We start from the raw sequence: 11,545 nt of genomic DNA on the forward strand, positions 1-11,545 counted from the left end.
CTCACACACCAGGATTTAGTTCAGTCTTGTTCAGACCTGGTGAGATTTAAATTTCTGTACAGAAACACTTTGGGCCAAGATGCACCACTTCTCTCACAACAAAAGATGCTTTCAGTCACTTGTTAAATCCACTGAATGTGAATGTGACTCCATGGAAAAGTGTTGATTTTCAGTAAATAATTCATTTGTTTTCTGTCCTCTTGACTCAGCATTTGGCTGTGAAGACTGGAAACTTGTTGGCAGTTGTTGTTCACATTAGATTGTTACCACCTCCAAACTCCACTGCTCTCACCGTACGTTCACAATGTTATGAGACATCTGCACATTTGAAATATAAGGGTAATCACAAATCTTAGTCAAAAGAAAAAGCTAAAAAGGTAAACAGAGATGCCATTATTGTTGATTTAACATATGGTGCTTTGTTTTAGTTTTGAGCATACACAAAAGATTTAAACACCCTGTACAGCAGTTCCTTCTTCAGTGTTTTTACTATAAATTTTTGTATCTAAAACATCAGAAAACCATTAAACATATAAATATCCTATAGCACAAGATGGCATCATCCCAACAGGATGTTTTGTCCCACCTGATGGCAAAAGTAAAAACCAAAAAAATGTAATTAATTATAATGTTAAAGACTTTTGAGATTTTCTTTTACACACAAGGAGGGGTGAGCAGAGGGGGGATTCAGTTGTCTGCAGTCTGCAGCCTCACCACTAGATGCCACTAAAACCTCCACTCAACCTTGAAGAACTTATGAGTAGGAGTCGGGCAGCTGAATGTACTGCGTTTGTCAAAGTCATTTTTATTCTCTGACCTAACTTTGACAATGAGGAACAATAAATTGCATGGTGTATTTTCCAATAATCTTTTGAGTTTGCTGTAACCTCCACACCACGCGTATTAATGGCGCCACAGGTCCTGTGAGAGCGGGACCAGCTGCGTGTTCTGTCTTGTCACCAGTCCCGTTCTGTTTAACACCTTCGGTCACGTCCCTCTCTTCCGATGCCAAGAGCACTGGCTGGAGTATTGCGGGGGTCTGAGGACTCTTTGTGCCCACCCTCAGAGAACAAACACTATTAAGACTTGACAGTGTGCCCCTCTGCCCATCCCCAGAGTGCAGGCAGTGCCAGCGTCTGTAACTGGAGAACGCGGAGCAAAACAGCTGCTCCCAGTCGATCCTGCATCTGCCACAACTGTGATCTCATGGAACAAAGCGAGAATGCAACCACACGTTTCGGCTGGCTGTTCAGTCACACTCCAGCCATTGTCCTCTCTCTCTCACTCCCAAACACACACTAATTCTACCTTTCTCTACCTTTTCTGCTTCTGTTTGACGGATACAGCCCACAATGCAAAGCATGGGTACATGTTTTTAATCCATCTTCAGTTCTTGTTTTACCTTTTTTGCATAGATGCTATATATTTAAGTTTTGTGTATTGTGAGACCTGTAGCCCTTGATGCCCCCCCCATGCATTTCTCCTGTAAAGCAGTGGTGAACCCCAGTTGGTCTTCAAGACCCGAGTTCCTCCAACTGACTGATGGGGGTTTTGGCAAACTGCTGTACCACAGACAGGTGCTTCAAACAGGCAGGCTGCATCTACCATTTCATCTGTGACCACCTGTTTACTAATATAGTTTGACTGTACTGCACTTATTAAAAGGACTGCTCCATGGAGAGGCTGAGACTGACACAGCAGAGGCTGAGATATCCTGACTGCACGGCCTAGGGCTGGGCGATATGACTTCAAATCAACATTATTTCAAACTTTTACGTCGATTAAGATTAATGAACTATTATTGAAATGATTAAGCTCTGACTGAGATTGAGTGTCAGTTGATAAAACAAGTACATAAAACGTCTGCTAAGTGGTAAGTCTAACTTGCATTAGGACACTTAAAAACTATTACAATCATTACAGATGCCAGCTTTAATTACTATTTACCATCTATCCTTGACTTACTTACAAACAGCTAAACAAATCCAGCAAGTTTCTTTGTACTCACCATCTCTAAACATTGGCTGGCAGCTTTTCCAGATGAATCCCTATAGTCCAGTTTACTTTAATCAGGAGCGATGGATGCTGTGTGCTAGCCAGCAGAAGTAAAATATCCACAATGCACAACCTTTGTGATCAACAAGCTAATAACGCACAGACTTCTGGGACTGACATTTAAACTGGAAAACAAAACGGGCAATTCTGTCTTTCTTGGCCCGACGTAAAAACTCCTCGACGAGCCATTAAATCAGCTACAAATTGGCCTCGGGTTGTGTTTGCTTCTATAGTTAGATGTGGTGAGGCATGCAGCCAGGGTGGCTATGTGCCTGTAGGTATGGGAGAGTGTCAGTCCACCAGACAGCCTGTCTAGGAAGGATCAATACAGGATTATGGACAAATCCTTCCCTTCAGACCTCGGTTTTAAGTGTGTACAATCCTCAAGTGTTAAAAGTTTACCCTCATGAAGCCAGGTGATTCCAAAACTTTCCAGCTTGGCCGTCGGACAAGCAAATACATAAACCTTCTGCTTCTATCCATCACGTTTTACCTTAAAGCTACCAGGCAGAAAAAAGAAAGCAGAATTAAGCTTTTGCAATTAGTGCTTCCTTGAAGGTGCCTTAGTTCTGGATCTGTGTGTGTGTGTCTGCTCCAGGTGTGTCCATGCAAGAAAGTGGAAAAATAAAACAGGAACAGAGGAGAGCTGGCCCACGTTGCGTATTTGAGGTTATTCTAAATGAGTAAAACTGGTGATTGACAGAATAACCGACACTGTACTGCCTGGGAAAACTTCATGAGACCAACCCACAATGAGCAACATGGTCTTTATGTTCTCAATAATACTGCCAATGTTGGAGGGAACTGATCCTGAGCAGAGAATTCCTGCCTCACTGCCTCTGTGGTTTTTAAATGGTCACAAAACAAATGTGGGCATTGTCCCTGTGCTGAGTTTTGATCTGAATCACTGTGTTCCTTAGAGTTAAGTGACTTTTAAAACCGGCCAGAGAGACCTACATGGTGTTTCATGTGGCTCGGGTGATTGATTTTTTTTGTCTTAGAAAATCCAAATCTTACACGCAGGTATAAAAAACAGCTTGTCATCTGTCTCAGAGGAATAACAAGGTCACTCACATGAGACGTTTTCAGACATGGACTCAAGAAAATGTACAGAAAATTGGGTCAGGACTTTTTTTTGGACTTTCACATATTAAGAATGCAGATGGATCTTGTCCAGGTCAGATGCGTTAAATGTCTGGAACATTCAGGCGAGGGGGGGAACCTTGGTAGAGCACACAGGAGGCAGGATGTGACGTATCATGTGTTTTTGTTCACAGCACATCGATACCGACGTCAGTCACCAAAAGTTCCAAGTTGACATCTTCGTCTGCGTCTTCTACGTCTATGGCATCTCTTTATCATTCTGAGTTATTTGAATTGTCTTTATTTTTTCCCTTATATGTCCATCATGTGTTATAAACAGCACCAAAACACCAGCTTGCTCCCTGTGAATTTTCCTGACGTAATCTCACATGGGCTCACTCAGACATTTTCCGGACATTTTCCTAGGGGGCAGGCAGGAGAAGTTCCGGAAAATGTCTGAAGCAACTGACTCTGACATTCTCAAATACAGCCCTTAAAGTATCCCAAACATCTCCCAGATTGCCATGAAGCAACGTGACTGTCTTGACTCAACTTATTCCAGATCTTTTCAACTTTGAAAGCAGCACCGACAAACCATCTACACGCTGGGAACACACATCTGCCTCATCTGTCATCACATCATAACTGAGCCAATAACAAACTCTGAGCTCAGGCCGAGGTGGCAGAGAGGTCAGTCCACTGTGTGTGTGTTTGTGTGTGTGTGTTTGTGTGTGTGTGTGTGTGTGTGTGTGAGCTGGAGGAGGGGAGAGAGATAGTCTATTCACAGCGTGGATCTGCTCTCCAGGTCTGTGCTCCCCCCCAAACACCCCCCTGGGAACCGGAGCCACAGTGGGCAACCTGAAACCCATGATGTCATCCTCAGAGAGCACGGGCTACCGGCAGTTAGTGAGAAAGTGCACAAAACCCAAAGTCAACATCACACAATTACTGGGGTTAATTGTATTTACAGTTGAGCAGCTGTGGTGGATTAAGGGGTTCACCGATAAAGTCTGGTACAAGTGTAAGGAGACGCAAAGGGGGAGGTTTGTGAGAGGAAAGTTGCCTTGACATATATTTTACATCCAACTAAAAATTCCATGGCTGTTTGAAATGTTTTTATTTTTGAGTGATACAAATCTCGGGCGGTGCTGAATATGGCTGAGAGTCTGCAGGATTCACTTCTACATTTCAGCTGCTTTCAGACATGTGCTGAACTCCGTACTCTCCGGAGGAGGTGCATGAACCCAAATGTCAGAGTGAGACGCTCTCTATATACCTGGCCTCCTAGAAAAATGTCCGTAGAAGTCCAGGAGAATCGATGTGTGAACACAGCAAGGGATTCACAGCACGTGAGTGGGGGGGGGGCTGATGACGCTTGTAACGAGCGCCAGATGCAAAAATGAAAAAAACAAAAAGAAACAAAAAATCTCCTGGTGAAAATGAGAGTTCATACATGTGGAAGACACCGACATAGATGTCAAGAGAGTTTGTGGTGATAAGAGCTGACACTGCTGTCTATGTGTTGAACTTCCTGTGTTGTGTATGCTTGACAGACAAACTGCAACTAAACTCCAGACCCAATTCTCCAGACTTTACCCACCCTTCATGTCTGACCTCAATTTACCACCGAGGGTAGTTTTACACTTGTCCGACTGGCAGAGCGCATTCACTGTCTGGATGATAAGCTTTGTAGATTTGTGTCACAAAAGAAAAGTCATTCTTCAGTAAGAGATGAATGTGTCATGCTTTTCCTCACACTAACATCAACCCTGCACCCTCACTGGACGGCCCTGTGATCAAAGTCTGACAGATTCCTCCGTGATGATTCCCCCTTTTGGGTCCGATGTCAGGATCAGACGCCGGAGCAGGGAGACAGCGTACTCAGTCAAACAAGCCATGTAACATTAATTTGTGATGCCAGATCCATTGCAAAGGCACATGAATCCATGTGTATGCATACATCGGCCGAGATAAGGCACCGAGACAGCTGTCCTGTCACTCTGAGGCTAATGTAGACAGACAGCGGGTGAAGAAACGATTGGACGCAGTGAGACATCGATTCAAATTGACAGGGGAACATGGAGATGATGATGAACTCTGTGTGCACTAGGTGATGAGAGAAATGCAGCCTGCTTGGGTTTCTATGGTAACATATCAAATCAGAGAGCGATTTCCAGAGCAGTTCGAGGACTGTACCTTCAGAATCATGAACAAATGTTACTACAACAAGATTGAATGGACTTTAATATGATTTTAAGGACAATCCGACATATTGTAGCAGGAAACTTCATCCATTAGTTATCTGTAACATGGAAACATGAATATCAGTTACATGGTCACAGATCTATCGATATGATGATTCCAGATATTCAAATTCTTGAGAGCAGTTGATCTTATTGGCTTCACACTTGGCATGAGTGCAATCTGGACATGCAGAACGTTCAACATTAATAAACTCTGAATAAACAGGTGACCAACTCGCCATAGCAGCAGTGGCTGGGACTAATCAATTAAGACGACAGCTAGTTCACAACAATGGCAGTGACAACCGATTCTCCAGTTTGGGGTTCTGCGTACTGAGTCGAGCTTCACCCAGTTTTGAATAAAACAGGTGAATGGCTCTTTGTGCAGCAGCAGCAGTGGTGCAGCTTCGGTCTTATGTTGCAGTTCAATAACTGCAGGTCACTTCTACAGTTTCAGCAAAAAGCATCACCACAGGCCAAGCAAACAACCCAATCCAAACAGGCAGGTTTAGAACTGGCACTGGACTTGTTGAATAAATGGAGAATTATTATTTTTTTATTACCAAAATGTCAAAAGGAGGCTGAAAATATTCATCATGTCACAAAAAGGGAGGAAAACTGTTTCTCAAATACATACACTCCACGGGCTTCACATGGAGTTCACTCGATACACACCGACACACCAGACATGTTTACACAGACCAAGATCTCACAGCAGAAACCTTGGGGGTTTTGTCTTTGCCACAGGATCACCCCCGACCCCCTTCTTATATCCCTACATCCCCCCATCCACCCGTGTCCTTCTGAACTCTGTGAAGGTTCAAGTCAAGGGACTAAACTCCAGCTCAGCTTCTCAGGTCCGTCTGTCTCCCTTTGCAATGTTTTCCTTAGTTTAGGCCAATTTACTGCCTGCAGCCAAACCGTTACCAGTCGACTGTCGAGCCACCATGAGAATATTCCCACAACACACTCACATAGATGGTTTTCATGATCTGCAGCTTACACCGGCACTGAAACCAAATAAAACAACACTGAGCAGGACCTACACGAATGCTGCCAGCCCGCCTTATTGACAAGAGCATTAGCTTTACTATGTTGCTGACGCTGGTTCCATGTGATGCCTCATCATCAGTCAGACTTGATCGCGCCTTGGACAAATCCCAACCCAGCTATGCCCGTGAAGCTATAATCAGGTCTGGGAACAGAGCCGCCACCGGCCTCTCCGCACACAAAGAGCGGCCAAATCTCTGCCTCTTCTCTGTCCGAGCCTGTCAGCGCGACTGCGGCCCTGCTGTCTTTGATTGATGACTGCACTTCTGCGCATTTCTGAAGCCGACGCGCTGGCTCTGTTGGCTGGGAGTCGTCCCTGCTTTATTTAGTTAAACATTATTCTTATTATTCCTCTGAACAACCCTGCCGTTGAGTGTACATATGTGTGTGTGTGTGTATATGTGCGCACACAGGGAGGGGTTTTTCCATGCCCTCAGCTGTCCAGGTATGTGTAATGAAATCTTGAGCTCTGTTTTGAAAACCATGGGAGTTCCAGTCATTCTCACATTTGAGGTTTTTTTTTCTCAGCTCCCTTCTTCTCCCCCTTCCCTCTCACCCACTTGCTGCTCCCATGGAACAATCCACCCAAGGTTACTTACCGCTTCATTTGCAGAGCTTTCAAAAAACTAAAATAAACACAGGTTTTTTAAAAGATGGGGAACACCAAGCATCTTGACCATTTTGTGTCCAGACCAGAAACAAGCTCTTAATTGTAGAAAAGCTGCATGACTGAGTGTCTACATGTGCGTCTGAAACAAGCATGTCACTTATCTTTCAGTTTCTTGCAAGTGAGCATTTTTTGCTCCAAGTGTGCAACCACTGCTTGTATTCACATTTTGCAGGTGCAGAAAAAGAAGGAGCAGCTGTTCGGGAACACAAATGCAAGCACAATCCCCCACACACACGCACACACCTCATAAAATGTTAGGGAGTGTGCACAAACACTAAAACAGAGATGTGCTTGTGATAAATGGGTGTTTAAACCAGCAAACTACTGCACGTGACTCGAGATGTAGATTCACTATTTTTCTTTTACGTGAACATAAAATCCCTCAAATAAGAATCAATCTGAAGTTGTGTTCAGAGACTATAGTCCCAGCTCATCTTTTAGCTTTATTCTCTCAGATTGTAAGTACTGACAGTGAATCTTCATCACCCTCTCTGTCCAGTGTCAGCACATGATGAGATTGATGTGCGATGACAGTTGAGGGATGGAGCCGCAACAGCATTTCTCACTCAGGCAGATGGAGATCAGCTCTACACCAGTCGCTATCTCATATGTCTGTCTGACACTTGTCTGAGAATGATTAAATGGACACACAAATATGTCCATTGTGCAGACTTTAACGTGTCTATCTATCTGCAATCTAATTTACTACAACTGTGGGTTTTATCCAAGCAATTACCAAGTGAAAAAATCTAATAAATAAACTAAATTTGTGAATAAACTGCAATTATTATGTGAAGTCTTCATCCAACTTCATGTATATTTCCAGACTGACAGCCAACAGAACCTTAAACATCTTAAATATATGCATGTATTCTATCTCCATGTGTACATTTTATTAAACCACATACGTTGTCCTTTTTAGCAATAGGCTATATCATTGTTTTCAAAAATTACACCTGTACCTATTGTACATATATATGATTACATATATTATATTTAATATATATTTCGATAATATATATTTGTTATTGTCACTATAACTGATTTGATCTGATTTTTGTTAATGGACCGATAAGATTGCTACTTAATTTCATTTTAATCTGTGCAATAACATTCTCAAGTTGAAACAGCACTAAAAAGCTGACCATTCATACACCAGCCAAAGCCCAACAGTCCCCAAACATTCAGTCAAGCTGCACCACGTTTCACACATAGATATCAGCTTCCTAAATATACCTTATTATTATATCCATGAATTATTCCCTGGGAAAATGGTGAAAAACCCCCCTATCAAAATAAAATGTAAGAAGTCCTTCCTTGACCCACACCACATTCTTCCATCAGTTTGCGGGAAAGTCTGTTCAGGTGTTTTTGTGTAATCTTGCTGAAAAAGGAACAAACAACAAGGGCGAAAACATAACCTCCTTAGAACAGGTAATAGGTTGTATACATGTAGCCAACAAAGTCAAAGTAAACTCCAGATTCACTCATTGGATACTATGAACCAAGGAGGCATTTCATCCACTAAACCCTTCCTCTGATGCCTAAATCCTAATCTGTGTATCCTGGCATGCCAAAGTGCACATACGGCCGTTCAAGTGTGACTGCAGCTCCACATGTGCCGCTACGTCGTGGTAATTGACAGATGTGTCTGCTCCCGTGCACCTGCAAAAACAAGCCAGGTTAGCTGACTGCAGGTTAGCTGACTGTGTCTGTCTGTCTTTCTTTTTATTGTAACCTGACTCTCCGCTCTGCGTGAAGCTCTCAGACCTGGAACGACGAGGAGAGGAGAGGAGAGGAGAGGCCATCTCTTCCCAGACCGGACCGGACCGGAATAAAGACGAACGACTAACTTGTTTTTCTCACCTGAATGTAACGCATGTCTGCATCAAGTTCACGGCAGCGGTCTGAGCTGATGGGGTAAATAATATGGCTGAAATCAATATGATTAACAATCACTCTAAAGATACAGTTGATCAAGTTAGATTTTTCCCCCACATGGTCATTTGAGACCAGACCCAACACAACCCTGATGGATTTATTCAAGGAAGTCTGAGATTTTTCTTTCAGTGGTGCCATCAGGCCTCTGAACCACAAACAAAGGAGATGATTAAAGCAACTTAATCACAGTCTCTGCTACTGCTCATATTAGGCTGGATGCCAGTAACTATAGCAGCAGTATTACTTTAAAAGAGAAGTAAACCATCAGTGTGATATTCTCAAAGTACAACCTTATGGAGCAGCAATAATCGATAAACCGTAGCATCAGGGGAGCTGGTCGAAAATAACCCGAAAAATCTTTCGCAGATGTCACCAGGGGGAAACGTCTGGAAAATCATAATGACTTGTGCCAAAAACACAAATCACTTCAACAAAGTACAGCAGCTGTCACGACCTGGAGCTTCCCACCGGGGGACGTGACGGGCATGTACGGCAAACGGGTTGAGAACTATGGGGGAAAACTGACATGCAGGCAACAGTAACATGATTCACCTTTTGTTTGCTGTTGCAATTGAGTTAATCCAAAGTTAAAGTCTGTCTCATGAAGTGTTGACATGGGAACATCACCTGTCACCTGTTTTGGCCGACTCCCTAATCCAGCGACCAAAGCCAGAACCAAACAGGGATTGCGATGTGATGTAGTATTGTGTGTGTGTGTGTGTGTGTGTGTGTGAGTGTGTGTTTGTGTGACCAGATAAAGCAGCATACCATTGGGAGCCAAACATCACATTAGATGCCAAAACACACTCACATGATCTTCTGCTTTCTCAAAAAAGATGACAGCTGACAAATATGTGACACTAATAGCTCAGTAAGTGTTCCTGTGATTATTCACTATGATGAGGTCGGTTATAATTTGCCACACACAGCGTTCCGTGACTGAATCTTTAATTTATGGGTTAATGTTACACTGATAAGAGAGATCACTCTAAGGGCCTGACTCACCTGATATGATCTATGCAAACCCAGCTCCTTCTGTTCTGTCACTGCAGCATCCTCCTCGTCTTCCTCTGTCCCCTGGGTTTAAATCTCAAAAGCAATGAAGTCGGCACATTTCCAGGAGGACGGCCTCATATGTACGACACTAAACGCTCTCTGCCTTCTCCAGAATCTATGGGGGAAAAAAAAAAAATACATATGAAACCAATTTTACAATCTGTCATCAAAAACGCAGGAAAAACACGAAACAAGGCCGAAATTGACTTCATCTGTTCCCCCCCATCTCCTCTGGCAGTCTCCTAGTGGCACACGCTGTCACTTGCCATTTAGCCGACGAGCGCGGATTTCAAGCGCAGAATACGGTGCGGCGGCAGCGAGGTCCACAGAAGGACAGACACGCTGGAGAGTTCGGAACAAAGCTTTTCAGATTAGTCTGCAGAAAGATCAAACTGTCAGAGGAGATCACGCTCATGTGTTTTCAGTGCGGTGAAATACAGAGCGCCCTTCTTTCTGCGGAAACGTGAACTTTAAAATCACAGAAAAAGAAAGAGCCAGTGTCATAAAACATATTCCTCTAACCGTGAGCCAATGTTTTATCAGCAGAATAACACTGAGTCACAGCTGGGTGCGCTGCTGAACACACAGCCAGGAGTGTGGAGTCTTGGACTTTCCCTCTCTGCAGATGAAACAGGTGACTTATGCTGGAGGTCTGGGTGGTCTGGCTGACCCGTCTTTTAATAAACTGCTAACTAAAGAGCGTAATTATGGGTTGACATCCTGCCTGCTCCCTGCCAGTCAGATGTGTGTGTGTGTGTGTGTGTGTGTGAGAGAGAGAGAGAGAGAGGGACAGAATGCGTTTATAAGTGCAGATTGTAATATTGGACTGGACATATGTGATGATCTTCTCAAGCAGTAAAAACACTTTTTTGAGTGTATTCTTTGCCTTTTCTGCAAATCTACTGTTTTCACACTCTTAACACACATGCTCCCCCACAAACACACACACACACAGCTGTCTCTTATTTGCCAGGATCCAGCCGCAGATACAGTGTGAACTTTAACACATGGATTCTTGACATTCTTTAACGGTGTGAGTTACTCTCTCCTCCGACTCAAACTGGTGCTCGGCCCGGGGCGAAGCTTCACTCTCCTGCCGGCAGGTCACTGTCACTGAAGAAGTTCCCGAGCTTTTCACACGCGCACGGTGCAGCAGGAGATTCCAGCTCAGGTGCGTTTACAACAAATCTCCAGAGCATTCAGGTGAGGGGTGGTGCAGCAGGCAGAGGCTTAACGTATCTATTTTTCTGCAGAGATCATGTGACATCATTGTAACAGCACATCAACACCAGAGTCAGCCCTATCACCAAAAGCTCTCATTTGCACACATTTTACTCGGGGGCTGGCCGGAGAAAGTCTTGAGGCTCTCAGTTGCACATATTCAGCCTCTCCGATTAATTTCCAGAGGATCCCCGGTGTTCAGTGCATGTCTGAAAGCACCTATGTG

General features: G+C 43.8%; 1 protein-coding gene across 1 annotated transcript in view; it reads right to left on the reverse strand.

Moving 5' to 3' along the window:
* Positions 1 to 11,545, reverse strand: part of bmpr1bb (bone morphogenetic protein receptor, type IBb) — a 45,610-nt gene that overhangs the window by 29,316 nt on the left and 4,749 nt on the right. The window contains exon 3 of the mRNA XM_020082080.2: positions 10,048 to 10,213. The gene's annotated coding sequence lies outside the window, so the exon portion shown is untranslated. The remainder of the gene's footprint in view (positions 1 to 10,047; positions 10,214 to 11,545) is intronic.

The sequence above is a fragment of the Paralichthys olivaceus genome, chromosome 18, assembly GCF_024713975.1.
Source record: "Paralichthys olivaceus isolate ysfri-2021 chromosome 18, ASM2471397v2, whole genome shotgun sequence".
Classification (NCBI taxonomy): domain Eukaryota; kingdom Metazoa; phylum Chordata; class Actinopteri; order Pleuronectiformes; family Paralichthyidae; genus Paralichthys; species Paralichthys olivaceus.